The following is a 22532-nucleotide window of genomic DNA, read 5'->3' as shown; positions in this document are numbered from 1 at the left end:
GAGAGCAGGGGGTCTCCCCAGAGCCCCCAGGACAGGACTGCCCTCCAGAAGTTGGGACCACAGAAGGAGACGCCATGTGGTGGGAGCAAAGCCACAGAGACACCACTATGGCTGTGGGTGGTGCCCAAAGCAGGGAGAGTGGGCAAAATACCCCACCTCCCTGCTCCCACTCTCCAGTCTGGCTGATCCCTCTGGAGCCACTTTTAGCAAGAGAGCCTGACAGTGTCATTTTAAGGACTGGCCCTCCTGCCATGGAGCAGAGCAGGAAAGGAAGAGAAAGGCCCCGAGAGCAAGTGGGCAGATGGCCTGTTCAGGACCTCCACACAGGGCTGCTGTGTAGGGATGTAACCTTCCAATCCTTCAAAACAAAGTGAGAATCTGTATTTTTATGTGATGACTTTCAATTATCTTAATTGTACACAGGTCTCCCATGTGCAGTGCTTGGTTGAAAGTGGCAAAGATGATTGATGGGCGTTTATCCAGACCGAAGACATACAACACACAGGACCATAGTCACGAGAGCCACCGGTGCCCAGGGGCCACAGGGGCCCTGGATGTAGTGGGAAGCAGGAAGACTAACTGGAGAAAGCAGCCCTCCTGGAAACACCCGGAATGAAGCCCTATGTGCAGAGAATCCCAAAGTTCCTAAAACAGAGGCTCTTCGGCAAATAGGAACAGGGATTCTGATCTCACAAAGCCACCTACCAGGCCTGGGAGGGGACGAGACATAAAAGAAGTAGCAGTCGAGTGTGAACAATCTAAGATGAAGATAGCCTGGGCTGAGGGGGTTCTGTGTGCAGCCATGGAGAGGATATTGGTGGTGCCTCAATGGAGAAGTGATGGCAGAAGGCCCTGGTAACTCCTGTGGCAGGCATCTAAGTTGTTTGCACAACCGTCTGGTCTTTCCTGAACAGACTTTGGTGGGCTCCACAATATCCTGCTTTGAGGACACCCTGGCCTCATCACCAGTAGCTGTCTGGCCAGGCAGAGGCCACCCGGCTGTCATGGCGAGGGACTGGCGCCCCTGTGGGCTACAACAAGCACCTCGTCATGATGTCACCTTCTTGCAGGCTGGTATGCGACCCACAATTGTAACCTCATGTCGGCACATGCTCTTTCCCTGCCCCTGCCCTCTGCCCCCAACCCAGAAATGTCTCTGTAGATAAAGAGCATGGATTTCTCGCAGCACTGTTGGCTCTAGCCAAGATGTGGACACAGCCTAAATGGCCACTGATGGATGAACAGGCAAACAAAAGGTGGTATGTTCATGCAGCGAAATACTACCCAGCCTTAACAAAGATGGAAATCCTGCCCTATGCAGCAACATGGATGAACGTTAAAACACTATACTCAGTGAAATAAGCCAGTCATGGGACACACACTGCATGATTCCGCTTACATGAGGTCTCTAAAAGCAATCAAACTCATAACAGCAGAGAGTGGAATGGTGGGCTGCCAGGGGCTGGGGGGAAGGGAAAACAGGGAGTTGCTGTTTAATGGGCATAAAGTTTCGGTTATGCAAGATGAATAAGATCTACAGACCTGCTATACAACTTTGCGTTTGTAGTCAACAATACTGCATTGTGCACCTGAAAATTTGTTGAGAGGGCAGATCACACGTTAAGTGTTCTTACCTGATAAAATAAAATAAAATAGAACATGGATTTCACCACAGACCAGGTTCTAGTATAGGGCTGAGCGGTGCAGGAGAATCACAGCAGGGCCACAGGGGCTGCGTCCTCTGCTTCAGCTGTGCCACCTGTGGAACGTTCTTCCCCCCAGCTCTTCAGTGGGGGCTGCCCCTTGTTTCATCTCCAACGTCACCTTCATAAAGTAGCCCCCATCACTGCACCCCCTACCCTGCTGCATTTTCTCCAGACTCTACACACTCACTCCTTTCTGGAATTATCATGTTCATCCATCCCATTGCCCACCACCCACCACCCCCGATCCGGAATATAAGTATCACAGGGATCTGTCCACCTTGTTAACACCCAGCCCGGAACCCAAGAAATACCTATTGGACTCATCATTTAGTTCCAACACCCAACCACGTGGTTCCAATCTGCTATATAAGCACCTGCTGCTCCTCCATTAGACCACCCTAAAAATTTGAGAACTGACTCCAAATACCTCGGTTTTTCCTTTATGAAGGAAAACTCTCATTCACAGATACAAATCAATCAGTTTGTATTGTCAGCATTTACTCCCCCATGGATTTATAGACTCACTCAATTCCCATAAAGCTTTTTGGTGTCTCCATAAAATTCAGGGTTAAAGGGCCTTTCCTGGGTTTTTTTGTAAATATATGTCCATATATTTGTAAGTACGTGGGTGGTACAACCTAATTATTGAGGACGGGACACAACATTTAGAAACTTTTAAACCTCCAGACCCCCAGACCCTCTTCACATTTTGATTATAACCACAACCCTCAGTAAAAAACACATTTTGTATTATTTCCCAGCACACACATATGCATATAAACTAAAATGAAATTTTCATAAAAATCTATTCTCTATGCACAACACACCCCATATTTTCTATTGTGCTCTTATTTAGTTTCATTTTATTTTAGCACTGGTTTGTTACAGGAATTTCTTTTTATTGATTCTTTGAGATTTTCTACGTGAATAGTCATGTCATCTGCAAATAAAGGCAGTATCATTTCTTCCTTTCCAACCTGAATATTTTGTATTTCTTTTCTCATCTTATTGCACTACCTAGGCCTTGCAGAACGAAATTGGGCAGGTGTGGTCAGAGAACACGTCCTTGCCTCATCCCAAGTCTCAAGAGGAGGTTTCCGGTTTCTCAGCATCAAGTGTGATTTTAGCTGTAGTGAAACCATCCGGGACAGGGGCTCATTTTAAGTGCTTATTAAATGTTCACTCAATTTTTCTAATAGATATAGGCCTGCTCAAATCACCTGTTTCTCTGTGTGAGTTTTAATAGTTTGTGTCTCAAGGAACTGGTCCATTTCGTTTAAGTTATTAAATTTGTGGGCATAGAGTGGTTCATATTATTCTTTCATTATCCCTTTTTTTTTTTTTCTGCCTTTGCTGGTTTTAATTGCGCATTTGATATAATTCCTTCCTTTGCATTTTAATTATATTTCTTTTTCAATTTTTTGAGTGTTTGCCCTACAGTTTTCAATATACATGTTTACCTGACCTAAATCGACCTTCAGATAACAGTGCACCGCTTCATGTACAGTAGAGCACCCCAATCTGACTCTCCTGTCCCAGCGATGTTGCTATTTTCACTTCAATTAACCACAAGCTATAATCAACCCAACACATTATTACCATGATTATTCTAAGACAGCCATTATATTTTAGATCGATTAAAAATAAGAAAAATGAAAAAGTTGATTTAACCTTTATTTATTCCTTCTCCAGCGCTCTTGTGACTATAGATCTGAGTTTCCAATATATATTATTTTTCTTCTCCCTCAAGAACTTCTTTTAACACTTCTGGCAGGGCAGGTCTGCTGGTGGTGAACTTCCTCAGTTTTTGTTAATCCATTGAGAAAGTCTTTGTTTCTCCTTCACTTTTAAAGAGTAATTTTGGTGGATATAGAATTCTAGGCTGGTGGGTTTTGGGTGGTTTTGTTTTTGTTTTCAAAGCTTTAAAAGTCTCGTTCCCCTCTCTTGTTTATGTGGTTTCTGACAAGAATTCTCCTGAAATCCTTATCCATGTTCCTCCACAGGTACAGTGGGGGGTTTCCCTCTGGCTTCTTTCAAGGTTTTCTTTCTGTGCATGGTTTCCTGCAGTGAGACTATGATGTGCCCAGGTACATGTCTTTTGGTGTGTAACCTGCTTGGTGTTCTCTGAGCTTCCTGGATCTTTGATTTGGTTCTGCCATTAATTTTGGAAAATTGTCAAACATTATTACTTCAAATATTTCTTTTGCTCTTATCTCTTTTCTCCTTCTGGTATTCCAATTATGTGTATATTACCTGTCTTGATATTGTCCCACAGTTCTTGAACGTTGTTTTGATTTGACTTGTTTTTGTTTGTTTGTTTTCCTATTACATTTTCTCTTTGCATTTCAGTTTGGGAAGTTTCTATTGACCTACTTTCAAGTTCACTGACTCTTTCCTGGGCCATTATCAAATCTGCTCATGAGGCCATTAAAGGCATTCTGTACTTTTGTTACAGTGTTTTTATGTTTGGTATCTACTTTGATTCTTTCTTAGAGTTTCTGTCTCTCTGTTTACCTATCTGTTCTTTTCCTCCAACTTTATTGAGGTATAGTTGACAGACAAAAATAGTATATATTTCAGGTATACAATGTGATGTTTTGATATACATATACACTGTAAAATGATTACCACTATCAAGGTAATTAACACATCCATCACCTCACATAGTACCATTTTTATGTGTGTGTGGTAAGAACATTTGAGATCTATCTGTTCTCTTAGCAAATTTCCAGTATACAATACAGTATTATTAAATATAATCACCATGCTGTACATTAGATCTCCAGAACTCATTCATCCTGCATACATGAAACTTTATACCCTTGGACCAAGATTTACCCAACTGTTCTTGCATATTGCCCACTTTTTCCATGAGAAAACATATTTACCCTAGTTGCTTTAAATCCTTATATAACAGTTTCAACATCTGTGTCACATCTAAGTCTGGCTCTGATAATTACTTTGTCTCTTTAGACTGTATTTTTTTTTCTTTCCTTTTTGCATGCTTTGTAATTTTGGGTTGAAAACCCCACCTCCTTGACTCTGGGCTTCCTGAATCCTCCTCAGAGAGTCTGTGTCTTGCAGCTCTTCGGCTAGAATCTGCCATCATGATACTGAAGGCTTGTTAGTAAGTGTGGTGGGAAAGCATGGGGAAGGAAAGCGTTCTGTAATCTCATGATTGAATCTCAGTTTCTAGTGGGCCTGTGTCTCAAGGGTTAGGACCTTCACACGTGTTTCCCCCTGAGAAGAGAGGGGAAGGCCAGAGTAGAGGGGGCTAGAGTAGAAGCAATGCGCTTCCCCACATGGCAGTTGGCCTTTGGAGAGCAGGCCATTGTTAAGGAGAAGGCATTCAGCATACTCCCCAATGATTCCTCTTCTGTTCCTCCTTCCTGAGTCAAAGGAGAACATGGTGGAGTTCCTGGAGGTCTAAAACATGCCAGTATGGGGGGTCTCCAGGACTGTGGCTCCTAGCTCTTCACTCTAAGGCTTCTTCTCTCAACCTCCCACGACTCATCAAAATCACCATTGAAATGTTCCTGTCAGTGTATGGCCCCAGCAGCTTCTGCTCCAGGTAAGCACATCTGGATTCACCTGTCCCCAGATTTCAGGGTGGTAGTTACCCACACGACCTGTTCTCTGATGGGCCCCAGAAATATCCATTGATTGCCAGTTTGTTCAGCTTTTTCCTGCTGTAAGGAAATGATGACTTCCCAATTTGGGGCATGTCAGAGCTGAAACCAGAAATTTCCCACTTCATCTATTTTAACTATTTTATTTTTCCCCTCTGTCCTGCTTCTACTGATTCCCACCATTAGCTTTCATTGTATTTTTAAAAGTTACCTTGATATCTGGCTCTTGAGCTATTAAATTTTTTTAATTATAAGATGTTAGGTATCTTAGTTCTCTGGTTTTGTTATTTTGTTTATCATCCGGCCTTGTTTTCCTTTGTTTTTATATCAGGTTACAGAATAATTCATTTACTCAAAAATTACTTGTTGAGTTGCCACTATGTGCTGACTGCTGTGCTAGGACATATAATGGTGAGAAAGATTAGCTGAGATGTTGACCTTGTGAGGGAGTGGCATAAATGTTCTAATCACAGAAGCATAGTACTGCAAACTGTAAAAAGGTGCATGAAGGAAAAGTACCGTGAATTATGAGGACACAAAACAGGGACCCAATCCACTCTGGGGATAAGGGAAGTCATCCCGAGAAAATGACATGTGCACTGATATCTGAGGGAGAAGTAGGAGACGCTAGACAGAGGGCGGAGGTGAGCCCTTCATGATCATTATCCTCATTTTTGTCTATTTGTTGTTTTTAGAATTTCTTATGAAGAGTGGGGAGGAAGCTGTGACTGAAAGCGTGATCACTGCGGTACAGTCAAGACCTGAAATAGCAGAGACAATGCTCTGTCCCCTCCAATTGGTCTAGCATTTCCCTCTGATATCTCCTAGTAGATTTAAGTATTGAATCTCGTTAAGTGTTGAATTCTCAAAAAAAAAAAAAAAAAAGAAAGAAAGAAAAGAAAAAATTAGATGGTACATAACATTTACTATTACAATCTTCCTTAATAATAGAACCCCAATTTTCAGCTGGCCACATTGCTGTCCAGAATAAAAATTAAATTCCTTAGGCTCCTTAACTGCAGCAAGGCCATTTGTCTAAACTCTAGCCAATGAGATTTTAAGAGGAGCTAGTATATCGAATTGTAGGAAGGCTGCTTAGAGGCAGGTGACTATTCTGGGAGAGGCGTCCTTGTGCCATTTCCCTTTCTTCTGTTCAACCACTTGGAATGTGGATTTGATGGCTGGAGCTCTGGTCACCATCTTGGGTCATGAGATGATCCTGAGAATGGAATTCTCACATGAGAATGATGGATCAGAAATATAAAAGCCTGGTCCTTGGTGACCTTGGAGCTGCCAAACCAGCGTCTGGATTTCTTTTATGTGAAAAAGGAGTAAACTTCTATGTTTAAGTCACTGTTTTAGGGGGGGGTCTCTGTTATAAGCAGCCACACTCAGTCCTAACTGATACACCTGGATTTTTCAGCAAACCCAGAGATTAACATGTCCTCCAGGATAACAATGATCTTGCTTATACTACCAGTGCCCTTGAAATGATTACGCAAGTCAATTATGGCCTGCGACTGAATTGAGCCTGTATGTATGTTGGCTCCACACAGTTTTTAAACTGAATTTGATGACAAGATTTAAAAACCTTGGTTGTTTATACAATTCTAGATTCCTGACTTCTCTTCACTGTCCTACCTGCCTGGCCCCTGGGAGTAAGAGGGTGTGAGCCCTGAGTCACATGATTAAAGATCAATAACACCTACCAGACATATAGGCAGTGTGTTGTACATCAGAGGAAGAAGCGAAAGAGGTGGGCCCACAGGAGGGAGACGACCAGTGATACTATTCCTTCAGAGAAGACCCCATGGCAGAAAGCCCAGAAAGGATCACAGGTGAAACCTGGACCCCACCTGACACTGAGCTGCCTCTGGCTCTTGATTCTAGGAGTATTCTCTCCACTTTCTGGGTTATCTCAGCTCTCTTGTGAAGAGAACGTTCTCTTGAGATGAGAGAGTCTGTGGTTGGAATTTTTAATGGAAACCACTAAACTTTTACTGAACTGCAAGGAGTGATTATAAACTGCCTTAAGTCACATTGAGTTAAGCAGACTATTCCCATAACCCAAAAAACAGCCACAGAATGTGGGGGAAAAACAGCCATTTCAGCTTTTAAAAATAAGTTTCAATCCTCTTTGGAAAGGAAAAAAAAATCAGAATACAGAGAGGTGGTTGAAAATGTGGGCCTCCACCCCCACCCCTCCCAAGATGTCCCTCCCAGTTAGATTCCAAGGGGGTCCTGATATATCTTCCAGGACAAACCTCTTCGTGTGATGCGTTTTCACTGGCTGACACCCCTACTTCCTCCATGAGAAATCCAGGAGGAAAAGTACTGCTGTTGGTAGAAACAGTCCAGTGGATATCACCGTGGGCGGATGATAACCACAATCTAGTCCCACGATGGTAATCTTCCACAAACCTCCCTCCCAGAGAAAATGAACCAACAGACTGCCCCAACCAACACCCAAGTCTGCCGCCCCAGGAGAGAACTGACACTGCTTCTTCTCAGCTGCTACTTTCTGGTGCCCATCCCCAGAGAGCCTGGGAACAGAAGCCTGGGGCTCTTGTGTCCCCAAGCACCAGCTCTTGGTGCAATACTGTAATCCAGAATTGGCCTGCCTGATTCAGTTATGTTGCCCAATCTGCAGAACCCAATAGAGCTAAACAAATTAAGTTAATATCCACATCCTTCCAAAGCTATTGGATTCCCTGGAGTGTGCCTTACAATGATGAAGATTCTTTTCCTGGAATGTGGCTAATTGGGGCACTAAATATAAACATCCTGAGGTGGTTAATTTTCCTTCTGGGACTTAACATCCTATGGTGACAAGAGATAGAAATTCATGAAAGTGATTCCCCAGTTGTCGAGACCTCACAAGGGATGGAGAATAAAGATGCTTTCAGGATCGAGCGGAAACCATAAATTTGGGAAGCGGTGAGGTGGATGGGGGAGGAGTGGGGTCTGTGGGAATTGGAGAGCTCAAGCCTCACCAAAAATAACTCAGATTAATTTTAAACTGTGCAAACCAAACAAACACATGGGTGACTTCTGGTTGGGGTCCTTCTTCTTTACAGCTTCTAGGGGAAAACCTCTTGATAGAGGTAAAGGGTACCTGGCCATTTTAATTCTAGGTGATGTTACAGTGCCCTTGAAATCATACATCAGGCTCCTGAAAAATTTGATTCCTCCTTTGAAAACCTATGCACCAAAAATTAAGACCCTAAAACTGCGGGGCCAGACCCTATAGAGTGGAAAAATCACCCCTATGGGAAAATTCTGAGTTGTAGACCAGTTGACAGTGGTATAAAGTACGTATCAACAAACTATGGCCCACGAGCCAAATCTGGCCCACTGCTTGCTTTTACAAATAAAGCTTTATTGAAACACTGCCATACCCATTTGTTTACATATTGTCTATGGCTACTTCCATGATATAATGGCAAAGTTGAGTATTTGCAAAAGAGACTATAAAATATTTGCTAAATAACCTAAAATATTTGCTATCTGACCCTTTACAGAAAGTTTGCTGTTCAGAGTTTGTTGTTTTTTGTGAAAGATTTCCAAACTTTTTGATCAAGTTTTTCCAAACTTCAGATATCCCTACTGATAAAAAAGAAAGTTATGCACCCCTAATAGATGGATGAGATACAGCAAATTTTCAGAGCTTGAAAGTATCTTGCACAAATTACTTATTAATTAAAAAGGGGAAAATAGGAATCTTATAGTGCAAAATCTTTGACAGATATTACCTTAACAAGGCAAACAAAGTCAACACTTCCAGAAACAGAAAAAACCAAAATCACATGCATCCTGATAGTATGTATGAGAAGAGCACATCACTCCTGTAGTAATCCTGCCAAAAATGCATAACTAAATTGAATTATAGGGAAACACCAGGCCAACTCAAATCAAGGGACAGTCTACAGCACAATGGCCCTGTACTCTTCAGCCATGTTAAGGAGAGGCTAGTGGATGGGCTGTTCCAGAATAAGGGAGGCTGAAAGGTGTGACAAAAAAAATTCAACATGCAATCCTGGACTGAACTCTGGACTGGAAGTAATGCTACATAAAGCATTACTGGGACAATTAATAAAATTAGAATAGGGACTGTGGGTTAGATATTTAGATATTTAGTATTTAGATATTTAGATATTTAGCATTTTATCAGTGTTACATTTTCAAGTTTTGAACATAGTATTATGGCTATGTAAGAGAATGTTCTTGTTCTTAGAAAAAAAAACTAAAATATTTAGGGATAAAGGGCAAGATATCTGCAATTTACTTTCAAATAAATGGTTCTGGAGAAAATCTCCCTCCTCTATTTCTCTCTCCCTATCTCTGTATGGATAGACAGATTGTAGAAGATGGTAGATAGATAGAAAGACAGACAGATAGATAGACAGACATAGATAAAGCAAGCAAATGATAAAATAATAAGGAAATTGGGGGTAAAATAAGAACAATTGATGAATCTGGATAAAGATCAGAAAGGAGTCATTTCTACTATTCTTGCTGCTTTTCTGTGTTAAATTATATCAAAATTAAAAAGTTTTTTTAATGCAGTAGAAAAATCTCCACATCACCCCAAAGACAGAGAGAGCTATCTTTGAATCATTCCTGGTGGTTCATGCTTTCCAGGTTCATTTATTTGCAGGGCATAATACAAAGGGCATTTACCCTGAGACACCTGAACTGGTCCTTGAGGCTCTTGCCTGTCATCTCCAGTGGACTGGTTTCTGGATGTCTGTCTAGCCTGGCATCACCGAGCACCTGCTGATGGAGCTGGGTTTCTCCATGGCACTCATGACCTTTGGGTCTGGTGGAAGATAGCCTTGTAGAGGGTTTCGTCTTTTTCCCTGGTGAGGTATAGGATGTGTAGTTCTCCTAAACAGAAAAGGAGAATGTCATTAGACAAAATTTGGTGTGTCTAATGTGAAGGATACAGAGCTGCTAATCCTTTATAATATTCTTTCCCCCCTTTTTCCTATGTAAATAGAATACTAATTAATTCAGGGTGTCAATGGACCCAGATTCTGTTGGAATTAGAAGTAGCCATGTTATACTATTCTGGCCAATGAGCTGTAAGCAGAAGTCTGACAGGAACAGAGAGGGAAAAGTTCTGGGAAGGTATTTTGCCTTCTTTATAAAGGTCAAGAGATGAGATTAGTGTCATCTCTCATTCCTGATTCTCCTATTTCCCATCCTGAACACAGATGTGATGGCTGGAGCTTTGGCAGCTACATCACAACCATGAGGGAAAGGCCAAAAACATTGTAAGAATGGCAGCCCTGACATACTTGATCTATTGAATCCTCAGCAGCAACTGCCTACATTCAAATTACTCATGTGAGAAAAATAATGCCCTATTTGTTCAAGTCACTGTTAGCTGTGTACTCTATTGCTTTTGTCAAACCCTTTTTTTTTTCTATATTCCAATTTTATTTGATTTTTCCAAAGGTGGAAAAATTTCTCGTAATGATGTCAACATCAGTCTGGGCATCTAGAATCATATGCTTTCACATCAAACAGGCTATGATTAGAATCTGCCACCCGTAAGTGGCACACTAATAAGCTGTGTGATCTTGACCAGCATACTTAATCTTTCTAAAACTCAGTTACATATCATCTGCAAAACAGCGTCAAACCCATTTTTAACAGATATGGCAACACTTTTAAAAAATCTTAGGCTCCAGAGAACAGTTGTGGTGAAACAGACCACATTATATCTTCTCAGGGTTTCTTTCTATCCTCCCTCCCACAACAAGATAATTTTCAGTTAAAATACGGACAGTTCTTAAGTCTTGATTCAGGCAAATCTCCCACTGGAAGGATACTCTCCATAAAGCTGATAATTCCTACTCTCCTTCCCCAAACTGAAGATTTTCCACTTCTGCTTAATTATTAATATACTGCAGACATATTTAAGGTGTGACCCTAAATACAGTATATTTAAAACACTAGTGACTATTTCCATTACACTGACAGACAAAGGATGAGCTCCTCCAGCCTGTCCTCCCTTGACCACGCCACAGCTCCCCTACACACTACTCACTTGCTGGCAGCTTTTCCACCTGGCCTGTTTGTCCATCAGCTGATAGGATCATAATAAAGATCATGCTCAGAAAAGTTATGAATCCAGGACTCCATGGGGAATAGAAAATGTTAAAGCCAACTGAGAAGCTGTGCATGAGGTTCACTCATTAAAACAGATCCAAAAAGGAAGACTAGTTCCAGAAACAGGTTCTCTCAGCCTACCCTAGTGAGGGGCACAGAAAATGGTCAAAGCTGTGCTTTCTAATCACTGTAAAGCTTAACACATAATCCAAAAACAACAGCAAGCAAATTCATAATACTGGAATAGGAAAAGCTGATAGACTCTTTGGAGCAGAAACAGCTAAGAAAACTGTGATAGCAAAGAACCAGGACAAAATATTGCTGTAAATATGTCTCATTCAACAATTTATTTCTCAAGGATCAAAAATTCCACCACTTAGAAGGAGAATAACGGTAACCAGAGGCCAGGAAGGGAATGGGGAATGGGGTGGAGGGTGGATGAATGGGTACAAAGTTACAGCTAGATAGGAAGAATAAGTTCTGTTGTTCTAGGTCGACTAGAGCTAATAATATTATACTGTATATTTCAAAATAGCTGGAAAAGAAGATCTTGACAGAAATCACCGCAAAGAAAAGATAAATGTTTAGGTGATGGATATGTTATCTACCCTAAGTGAATCATTGTACAATATATGCATGCATTGAAACAACACACTGTATCCCACAAATACGTACAATTAAATTTTAAAATTAAAAAATCCAACACTGAAAGATAAACATTTGGGTTAAGACATTACGATCCCAAAAAGCCTCATACAATTGGAAATTTCCCTAGATAGATTATGGGCAGGGGGAGGGGACTTTCTAGTGTTTTAATCATAAAATGCACAGACCTGGCCGTGAAAAAATAAAAGACAGAATGGGGGTAAATCCTGATAAAGGAAGTAAAAAAATAACCTGGTGTGTCAGTTGGAGGAAGATATCATTACAAGAGATTCTGGGGGCAACAGGGGAACAGATATTGCTGATAAAGATCTGGGGGCTGGGTGGGGGGTGAGAGGAACTGACATCAAGATCTGAGGGCTCCAGGGCAATAAGCATCCCTGATGGATATCCTGGACCATCAGAGGCTATGACTAGAGCAGATGCCTTAAAGGCATCTGCACAGTTGAGCTTGCTTTCTTTCTCTCATAAGATGACCATGCTCTCAGTAGCCACTTTACCTTCAGCCTGGACCCCAGAGGGAGATCCGTGGAGAAGACCCTAGCTGAACCCCAAGCTGGGGAGGGTTCAGAGCAGAGCCATGCACGTGTGCCCACACCCATGAGTGTGAGAATAGGTACACAGCCTTCTCTGACTCTGAGACTTGTGACTGTTTGTTATGCAGCAGTAGCTGACTGATAGCTCCCCCTTGCTGAAGATGGGAAACCCATGTTGCAGATAGGGAACACAGAAATTTGCAATCTGTGCTCAAGAACGACAGTCAATATTTACAACCTATTAAATCCACCAGCTTTTGGAAAGAGGGAAAATCATTATATGGTAATGCTTGAGGTTTTACACTTCTTGTAGATTTCCCCAGTCTCCCATGATACTTTCATAGACTAAATATTTGTGTGTATCATCAATATGTGTCAACAAATATGAATTTACATAGTAATGTGCTGTTCACTGTTTACTACCACAATGTGAATATATAGTCTCTTAGGGTACCCCCAAAGCCTGACTTGGCTATTTCTTAGAGTCCCTAGAGGATGTCTTGATTAGTCCTTATTTTTAAAGTTCAGATGAAGAACCTCCAAAATACACACACACACACACACACACACACACACACCCAAACAAAGATATACATGTCCTATTTCCTCTTATATGTCTTGATGTTGGGGACTCAAGAATTTGTATATTTCTCAATTGTATCATATACTTCCATCTCACTGTTCAAGCACTTTCCACTGGATGTCTGAACAATCTCTTCCCACAAAAACAGAAGTTCTGTGTGAAATTCCTCTCCAGGATCCTATTTTCTACTACTTAAGTTGGAACAGTTATTCCATGCTATACATCAACACAAATGCCCCAACCAATGTCCTAAAACATAACAAAAATACAGTAAAACTCCTATGTGTACATAACAAAGCATCGTGTTAGTAGGTAGAAGTGTTAACACATTGCTTCCTGACTGGTGGGTAATTCATATTGTTGTCACGAACAGTAGTTTTGGAAGCAGTACCTCTGGGATATCTCCCTTAGTGCCCGCACATCTGAGAGGCACAGCCCTTCTGGAGAGCGTGAGAAGGCTTTTCAAAATAACTACACGTGACTTTGAGGTTCTACCAACTGCATTTTGAGTGTGATTTAAGACTTTGTTCACTTATTTTGTTTTAACTGTTGTCTTGAATTTGGGGATCCAAAATATACATTTTCTCTTCAAATATATATCTGAGAAATGATATATTTATATCATATATATGTTTTATATTACATATCATATATAATATATATGTCTTATTATATATACATATAATGAAGTTTGGTATTGAAAACCAAGAGAATTCTTCCTGAAACATATTCACCGGTGAGACACTTCAAGGGGTATGATTCTGTTTTCTAAGAGCTGGGGATCTGGACTCTAAAATACACTCTCTGCTTACGAGCCATGTGAGCTAAAGTATGTTACGCAAATTCTGTTTCTTCTACAGAAATTATAGTATCTAACACACACCATTGTAAAAATTAAATAAAGTAATGCATATTTTCCACAAATACTTGGTTCCCTTTCTTGTAGGAAGATTATATACATACACATTCCCCCTCTATTGACTCCAGAAGAGCCAGTGCGCTGTGGGCAGTCATTTGATATGCATGTGTCACTTCCAGGTAAAACCCTTTGAGTCCACACGTGTCTTGCCATGATCTCTTTTTCTTATCTCTACAAACATGGAAACAGGATCGAGATGGATCTCATCTCTACCAGACACCTGGGAGCTACAGTGAGCAGAGCCCTCTGGGTGGCATGTAATGGGCATGTAGCATGATTGAGAAATGTGTTTTTAAACCACTGAGATTTCCATTTGTTTGTTACAGCAGCATAACCTGACCTATCCTGACTGATTCTGCATAGCTCATGTTAGTGGACAATAAATTCTACCTATGGGCAATGCATATCACTCCTTTAAGCTTTGGCTTCCTCATCTGTAATATTACCAATGTATCACTCCTTTAAGCTTTGGTTTCCTCATCTGTAATATGGGATGATAATCATATCTACCTGCAAGAGCTATTGTGGGACTTAAATGTAATAATGTATGTTAAACACTTAGCAGAGTAAGGGTTCAATAAATATTGGGGGTTGTTACAATTACTACCATTGCTACTATCATTTCAAAGCTATTCAATGAACACTTTGAGAATTTAGCTGAACTAGATTTACCTATTCTCATTAATGGAGAAAAAAATCGATTCCATTTATTCTGAGAGCCTGAACCCATGAGTCTCTGAACTCTATATCCCAGCTCAACGTCTCTTCAGCTGACCATATGAATGTAGAGTATATGGGTCCTTATCATTAATTATTATTATTACTCATGTTCCCTCTCTAGGGAAGGATCTAGACCAACAAAGTCTGACTCCCTCCAGGTCTCCCATCTTTCTCCTCAGAGGATAAAGCTGCTCCAGGTCCTTGGAAAAACTCTCCACCAACAGCTTCTCTGCCTGTTCTTGCGTTTTCCTGTTTTCACTCTGGTCCTCACTCATCTGAGATGACCCAGTTCTCAAGGGTGGGCATCGTGGCTCTGGTTGTGCTTTACAGAGCCTGACGTGCGCTCGGGTGCCTTCCATGGTATAATCTGTCATTATCTAACATGCCATGTCCCCCTGCTCCAGGGAAGCCTCCAGCTGCAGAGGAACCAAGCCCCACACAGACACAAAAGCTGCAAACTCACCGGTCGCACGTGGGACACAGGGTGTCAGGGACTCCACCTTGGGCCAGGATGACCCTCACCTGCACCTGAGGCAGCCTGAGAAAAATCACAACCCTCTGGCGCCACCTGCTGGTTCCCTTCCTCCTTCCTCCCAAAGCCTCTGTACCCCAAAATAAGAAAAAGTGGAGACTTTGAGCTGGTTGCAATCTCTTTTATAACCATTACAAGAATGGAAGGATGGCTTCTGATTCCTGAGGTAATACAGTCACGTGTGCCCATTGTAGAAAATACAAAAAAAATCCCAAAGCAAAATATCAAGCCCATCCCATGGAGCTCTGCTCTGAAATAACTGTTACTAATATTTCTGGTACCTACCTTTCCAGTTTATGTTATTGTTTTATTATGTATATGTCATATGTATTGTATGTGTTTTCTATACACATATAACATTAGGGGAAGGTCATTCTTGTACTGTTTTCCTAAATTCTATTGTGTAACCTAACTTGTTATGCTGAATAAACACTATCCCATAACATAACTTTTCTTTAAATAGTGACATTTGAACGCTGTCATTATAGCAACATCCCACAACTTAGGTAATAGCCATCTTCATTGTCTGACACTTCATCTGATTCTTCAGTAGATACCATCAGAGAGAGCGTAGATTCCACATCTTTCACTGTTTCTGGCAATTGATTCCTGAGAACAAAATGTCCAGATCAACAGATACAGGCGTTGTTACGGCTCCTGATTCACACTGCCAAACTGCCTTCTAGGGTGCATCCCCTGATGTTTCCACAAGCAGTGCCTCTTTCCCTACATCCTCACCAACATGAGCCATTGCCATTTTTTACAGATCACGGCTGACTTGGCATGTTAAACATGGCACCTCCTTGCTTTCATTTGTTCGGGAGGCAACACAGGGAAGCCATTGGCCAGCTGTGGGACCCCGGGAAAGTCACCTGAACTGTCTGTGCCTGTTTCTTCCCCTGTACAAGGGAAACAATGAGAATGCTGGTGCCTGGCAGGTTTGTGTGAACCTGAAATGAGTTCACGCGTGGGGAGCGCTGAGGACAGAGCCCCTGCACGGCAGCGCCACGCGAGTGCCTGCTAGCTCTGTGCCCTCTGCTAACTAATGAAGCGGCTGGTGCGCTTTCCAACCGTCTGTTCAGTTGGACATATTTCATCACCGTGAGCTCATGGCAGCTCTCTTGAAACAACACTATTTATTTGTGAGCAACATTGGTTTCTACGACACTTACCGTTAGGAAGGTTTGATCTAAATATCACGCAACAGAATGAAAAAGACTTTGGGATGTGAATACAAGCTGATAACTTTCAATGTGCAGCACTTTAGAATTTAGAAAGCTGCTTTTGATTAATATAATAATAATAATAATAATAATAATAATAATAATAATAATAATAATAATAAAAGTGGGATTCCTGGTTCGACAGTGATGGCGAGATGGACAAGCATGTGCTAGTGCAAAGACAGCAAAATGCTAACTGTAGAATCCAGGTGGTTGGCATATCAGTGTTCTCTGTATGTTTCTTTCACCTTTTTTATATGTTTGAAAAGTGCCATCAAAATCGTTGATGGGGGACCTGCTTTTTTAATACATTATTTCGCTTCACTCTGACCATGTGGATTTCTCAGGCTTTTTAGCTAGTTCTGTCCCTCCGGCCTGATTTTGGGATGTCTTCTCACATGGTCTTGCCTTCAACTCTTTCTTTTATAAATTTGTCTCCTCCAGAGCCAAGATAGGGAACTAACCTAAATGTCCATCGATGGATGATTGGATAAGGAAACTGTGGTATATATACATAATGGAATACTACTCTGCCATAACAAAGAATGAAATACTCCCTTTTGCAACAACATGGATGAGCTTGGAGAAACTTATGTTGTGTGAAATAAGCAAAGCACAGAGGGATAAATAGCACATGTGCTCACTCATAAGTGGGACCTGAGATAAAGAAGAAAGGAAAGACAGACCATAGTGGTGTGCTGGACTTGCAGAGGGAGAGAACATTCCTAGGGATACAAAGTGGAGTAAAGAAAGGGGGATGAGGAGGGAGTTTGGGGATAATTTAAGGGATAATTGAATGGGGGATACAGGGTATAATCACAATTTGTGGTAATGGACATGCTGCCAGTATGGATCTGGCCATCACATCTTAGACACAAGTAGTGACAGTTTGCATTGTACCCCATGAATATCCATAACCAATAAAAACAAAACAAAACATTAAAAAAATTTTGGGGCCTCCTCCAGGAAGGCTCAAACTATGAGGGGCCTTCAGCCCTCACTTCTCCCCTGATTACTCCCCTCCTCCTCCTCCATCTCCAGCTCTACCCCCTTTAGAGTTCCACACCTATGCTGGAAGCTACCCATAGCCCTCTCCCCTGACACGTCTGGGCAGCATCTCAAATTTAACAGGATCAAAACTTGTGGCATCATTATCCTCATAGTTTTCCAAACCTTGAGTTCTTCCCAACCTGCCCCAGGTTCATCCAGCCACCAAACCCCCTCCTGCCGAGCTCAGAGCAGCATGGTTTGTGCTGTAGCAGCTCCAGGCCACCTTCTCCATGTTGCATGAGAATAAAACAACCCCTATCTTACTTATGCAGTTGTCAAGCGCTGAGGCCAATCTTTCATGACACCACCAGAGAATTAGGTTTAAACTCTTCCCCTACCTGGCCAACCCCATCTCATCAAGGTAATCTCATTACCAAGATGACTGCTGGGGCAATGGGTCCATTTATATGGCACAGGTGGCTTTTCAAATTTATTTTTTTTTATCTAGGAGTTCTAAAGTGGCTCAGACTTGCACAGGGCTTCTGGACAAGCTGACCACTAAGTCATTTGTTCCTACCCTGGTCACCTACATGTTCCTTTCCTTTTCACTCCCTTTCTCCCCATTTCCAATAAGATTACTCAGAGCCACTGAGCGTTGTGGGAAACTCCCTACAGTCCCTTTCTCAGGAGGCCTTTGTCTGTCAGTGCACAGGCCCCGTGCTTCATTCCACCTATTGACAAGAGTCCCCTGCTGTCTTGGGATCCTTCACAGGGCCTGAATGGTCTCTATTTTACAAAAGCGTTCCCGGCAGGGACCCTGAGGGAGTGAGGTCCTGCAGGTAGCCATTGTCTGCAGATCATTCATGTGCTGCTGGCTTCAGAGGCCTTAAGTTCGAAGGCACCCGCCTTTAGAAGCAATGATAAACAGCTCTTACGGGGTCACTCAGGTCAATGAGAAAATGGGATGTGATTGACACAGATTCTACCGACCGAAGGATTTTAAGAAAACAGTTGCCAAGGAGAAGCCACGGCCACATGCTGCAGGTGGTCGGAAGCCTGGGCTCAGCACTGGTAACACAGCGCCCTCTGCTGCTCCTCGGAAGCTCTGAGGCCACCCGCGGGGGGACACATCCCACCAGCTGCCCACAGGACCACCGCACACCCCCCAGTCCTGCATGGGAGGGGACAACAATTTTTTTTAAAGCAGCTCTATGGAGTTATAATTAACATACCATAAAATGGAGCTATCGCCAGGGTAGAGTCGGATGATTTTTAGTAAACATATGCAACTATTGCAAAATCCAGTTCCAAACCTTTTCCATCACTCCAGAAGTTTCCTCACTCCCCTTTGCAGTCAATCCCCACTCCCAGCCCCCAGAAATCACTGCTCTGCCTTGTCTCTTGCCTTTCCTGGAAATTTCATATAGATGACATCACGCAGTCTAACAATCTTTTGTATCTGGCTTCTCTCACCTAACATTCTGAGGTCCATCCCTGTTGTTGCATGAACAGTGTCCGTTCCCTTTTGATTGCTGAGTCGTGCTTCATTACATGGATAGATTACACTTGCCTGTTCTGCCCGCTGCTGACGACATGAGGGTGGTGTCCAGCTTTTTACTATGATGAATAATGCTACAATGAACATTTATAGACAAGCTTTTGTGTGAATGAACGAACGTATGTTTGCATTTCTCTTGAATAAATACCTAGGAGTATGATCACGGGGTCACATGATAAGACTGTTTAATTTTTTAAGAAACTGCTAAAGTGTCTCCTGCGGCGGTTGCACATTTTCCATTCCCACCTACAGTGCGCGAAGCTTCCAGCATCACCACATCCTCACCAGCGTGACCACGATTCCTGCCCTCCAACACTTCTAGGGAGATCCCTTTTCTCTCACCTCTTTTCCCTCTCTGGATGCTAAAGTCCCATTCGAGAGTTGCCGCTATATTTGCCCCACATTTGACCCACATAATGGAGGTTTTTTAGTTAAATTAGTTGCAACATTTAAACACAAAGAAAATTCATGCTATGATCCAGATGCTCAGCTACTCCTGAACACTTGCAGGTGCTGGTAACTGGAGGGGCCAATCTCTAGTTGGCTGCAGTCAGCTGGAGCTATTCCTCATCCTCTCCCTTGCCCCCAGTGCTCCCTACTGTCTCTCCACCCCTGAGGTTGGTGCTAACTGACATTTGTCCCACTGTTTGATTTATCATTAGGTTAGAATAACTGAAATATTTCTTAAACTCCCATGTCCATCAAAATTGGGACACAAAACAGTACTAGAGAACCTTGTATTTGAAGAAAAGAATGAGAGAAAAAATTTCCTTTGAAAGTAAAGGCTATCTCCGCGTGTTTGGTGCACCTGCTCCAGTTCACTTACTTGGGTTCTCTACCAGATAACATCAGGCATTTGAGTTTGTGACTCCTGGCTCTAGGCCTTAATTATTTTATTCTTCCAACAAATATGTACTGAGTGCCTCAACATGCCAAGAAACCTAGGTATGGGGAGCACAGGAGTAAACACAAGTTCCTGTTTATACATCGTCAACATTCTAGCCGAGAAAGCAGGTGATAAACAAGCATATGAATCAGATGGGGTTACGAGCTAAGAAGACACAGCAGGGTGAAGAAACAGAGAATGGGGTCTCCTTTAGATGAGGGCAGCCAGGAAGGCCTCTCTGTGGAGGTGACAATGGGCTGAGGCCTGAATTGAGTGAAGAGGTGAGCTACACAGATATTTGGTCAAGAACACTCTCCATCCCAGGAACTGGGAAGAATTTTCACCTGATTTTAATCAGGCAAAAGAACATCCAAAACAAATTCTATTCTGCCAGTACCTTCCCTGCCAGCCTCAGGGAACTGACTACATCTCAGACAGGAACTGCCAATTAATCAACTCCTACTATGTGCAGCAGCTTTGCATACATCACACCTAACCCTCAAATATAATATTGTATACCCTAAAACATACCCAATATTATCCCCGTTTTGCAGATGGGGGAAAATGAGGCTTGGGTGACTTCCCCTCAATGAGGACAGAAGGTTCTGAGAATTAAACAATCTGGATGAGGTCACGCAGTGGCCCAGGCCTCCAGCTGCCAGAACCACACAGTGCATCACAGAGTTGCTTATCTGCATCATCTTGTCCTCTGTTCTCCTTCCCACATCTGCCTTTCTCTTGACCTCTTCTCTCTCTGTTCAACCTTGCTCCCTACATTTTCTATAATTCCTTTTTTGCTTTTAGTTTGTAGAGTCTAATTCCATTCAAGAGACAGAAACCACGCCCATTACTTTAATGGAGGGAATGAAGATAAAGAATTGTAGACCATATTGAAGAACTACAGGAGCAACTTCAGTAAGCAGCAACCACACCAAGGGTAGGGAGAACTGAGGGGTAAGGTTGGGGGGGGCTCAAAAGAAGGGTCGCCAGGGCCAGGACTCTGGCCTCAGAGGAGGGGTGTATCTGAGGGGGCACAATGAGGCTGGCCTCGGAATGTCAGGGAAAGCTCAGAGTAAAACTAGCCGCATCCACCAAATCCAACTGCCAGTGACAGGTGAACAAGTGATGTTGGAGTGGCATTGACAGGAACAGGAAGAAAAGCAGGAGCTGAAAGTTGAAACAGGGAGCAAAGTAAAAGCAAGAAGTAAAGCAGGAGCAAAACAGGAATAGGAAGTAAAGCAGAAACAGGAAGTAACGTGGGAACAGGAAGTAACGTGGGAACAGGAAGTAAAGCAGGAACAGGAAGCCAAACAGGAACAGGAAGTGACTCAGGAACAGGGAGTGAAGCAGGCCTGGGAAGCAAAGATGGAATAGGAGGTAAATCAGGGGCAGGAAGAAAGGCAGGAACAGGAAGCAACAGGAGAGAGCAGGTCCCTACTCTCCTGGCAAGGCACGTGTGTGGCTCCCGAGTTCTGGTCCAGCACCAGGAGTGGAGTGGAGCTGACGGGTTGAAGTTGAAAGACACTGGCTTATAACAAGCATACACATGAAAACCAAAGGGGCCACCAAATAGAAGAGCTTACTGAAGATTTTTTTTTTAAAGCACAGGGCCATCATGCCCCACTTTCTTGTGTTTATGAAATCGTGCTTAAAGTATGGTAAGTGATAGCTGAAGCTTACAGAGTGCTTAATATGTACCAGGTGCTGCTTTAAATACTTGGTGTGTCTTAGTTCATACAGTCTCCTAACAGCCCTATGAGGTAGGTATGACTGTTGTCTCCATTATATAGATGAAGAAACTGAGGTATAGAGGTTAAATAAGTCCCTGAGGCCACTCCAGAGCCAGGTTTGGGGTGAGACAAGTGAGCCTCTTGGGTGTAATATTTAAGAATGTGCTCCCTCTCAGGGGTCAGCCTGCACTTGCACAGCCTGAGAGTGAGCACCCCCTGAAGTTCAGCATCCCCGGCACCTCAGTCCCCTCACTTACTCCAGGTGCTGGGTCACACAGCTAGCAAGTGGTAGATACAGAATTCAAACTGAGGCAGTATGGATCCAGACTCCCTGCTCATCACCACTACATTAAATGTATCTCATACCTTGAATTTGAGAAAGTCCTGTATATGGCACAAAAATATACATCTGCAAGAGCTCATTAAACGCAGCCAGTTTCATCATCTGAATGTGAACTATCCATTTCAGTTCTAGCCTTGACCAACTTTTAATCTCAGGACAGCTTCCTTCTAGTTCCAGCCTGCTGCTGGGGTATATTCTACTGCACTCCCCACCCTCATTTATTACTGAGGCTGATTTTTAAAATTTGATTCAGGCAAAGGTAAATTAAAAATCATACAGTAAATTCAAAAGTTTTGTTTTTAATTATTCGTGCTTTATTTTCCACCAAAACACCCATTTCCATGGATAAAAGTAGGTTCTAAATTACCAATGTGTGGCAATACAACCCCAAATAAGT

The sequence above is a fragment of the Cynocephalus volans genome, chromosome 2, assembly GCF_027409185.1.
Source record: "Cynocephalus volans isolate mCynVol1 chromosome 2, mCynVol1.pri, whole genome shotgun sequence".
Taxonomy (NCBI): domain Eukaryota; kingdom Metazoa; phylum Chordata; class Mammalia; order Dermoptera; family Cynocephalidae; genus Cynocephalus; species Cynocephalus volans.
This window is presented reverse-complemented; position numbering follows the sequence as displayed.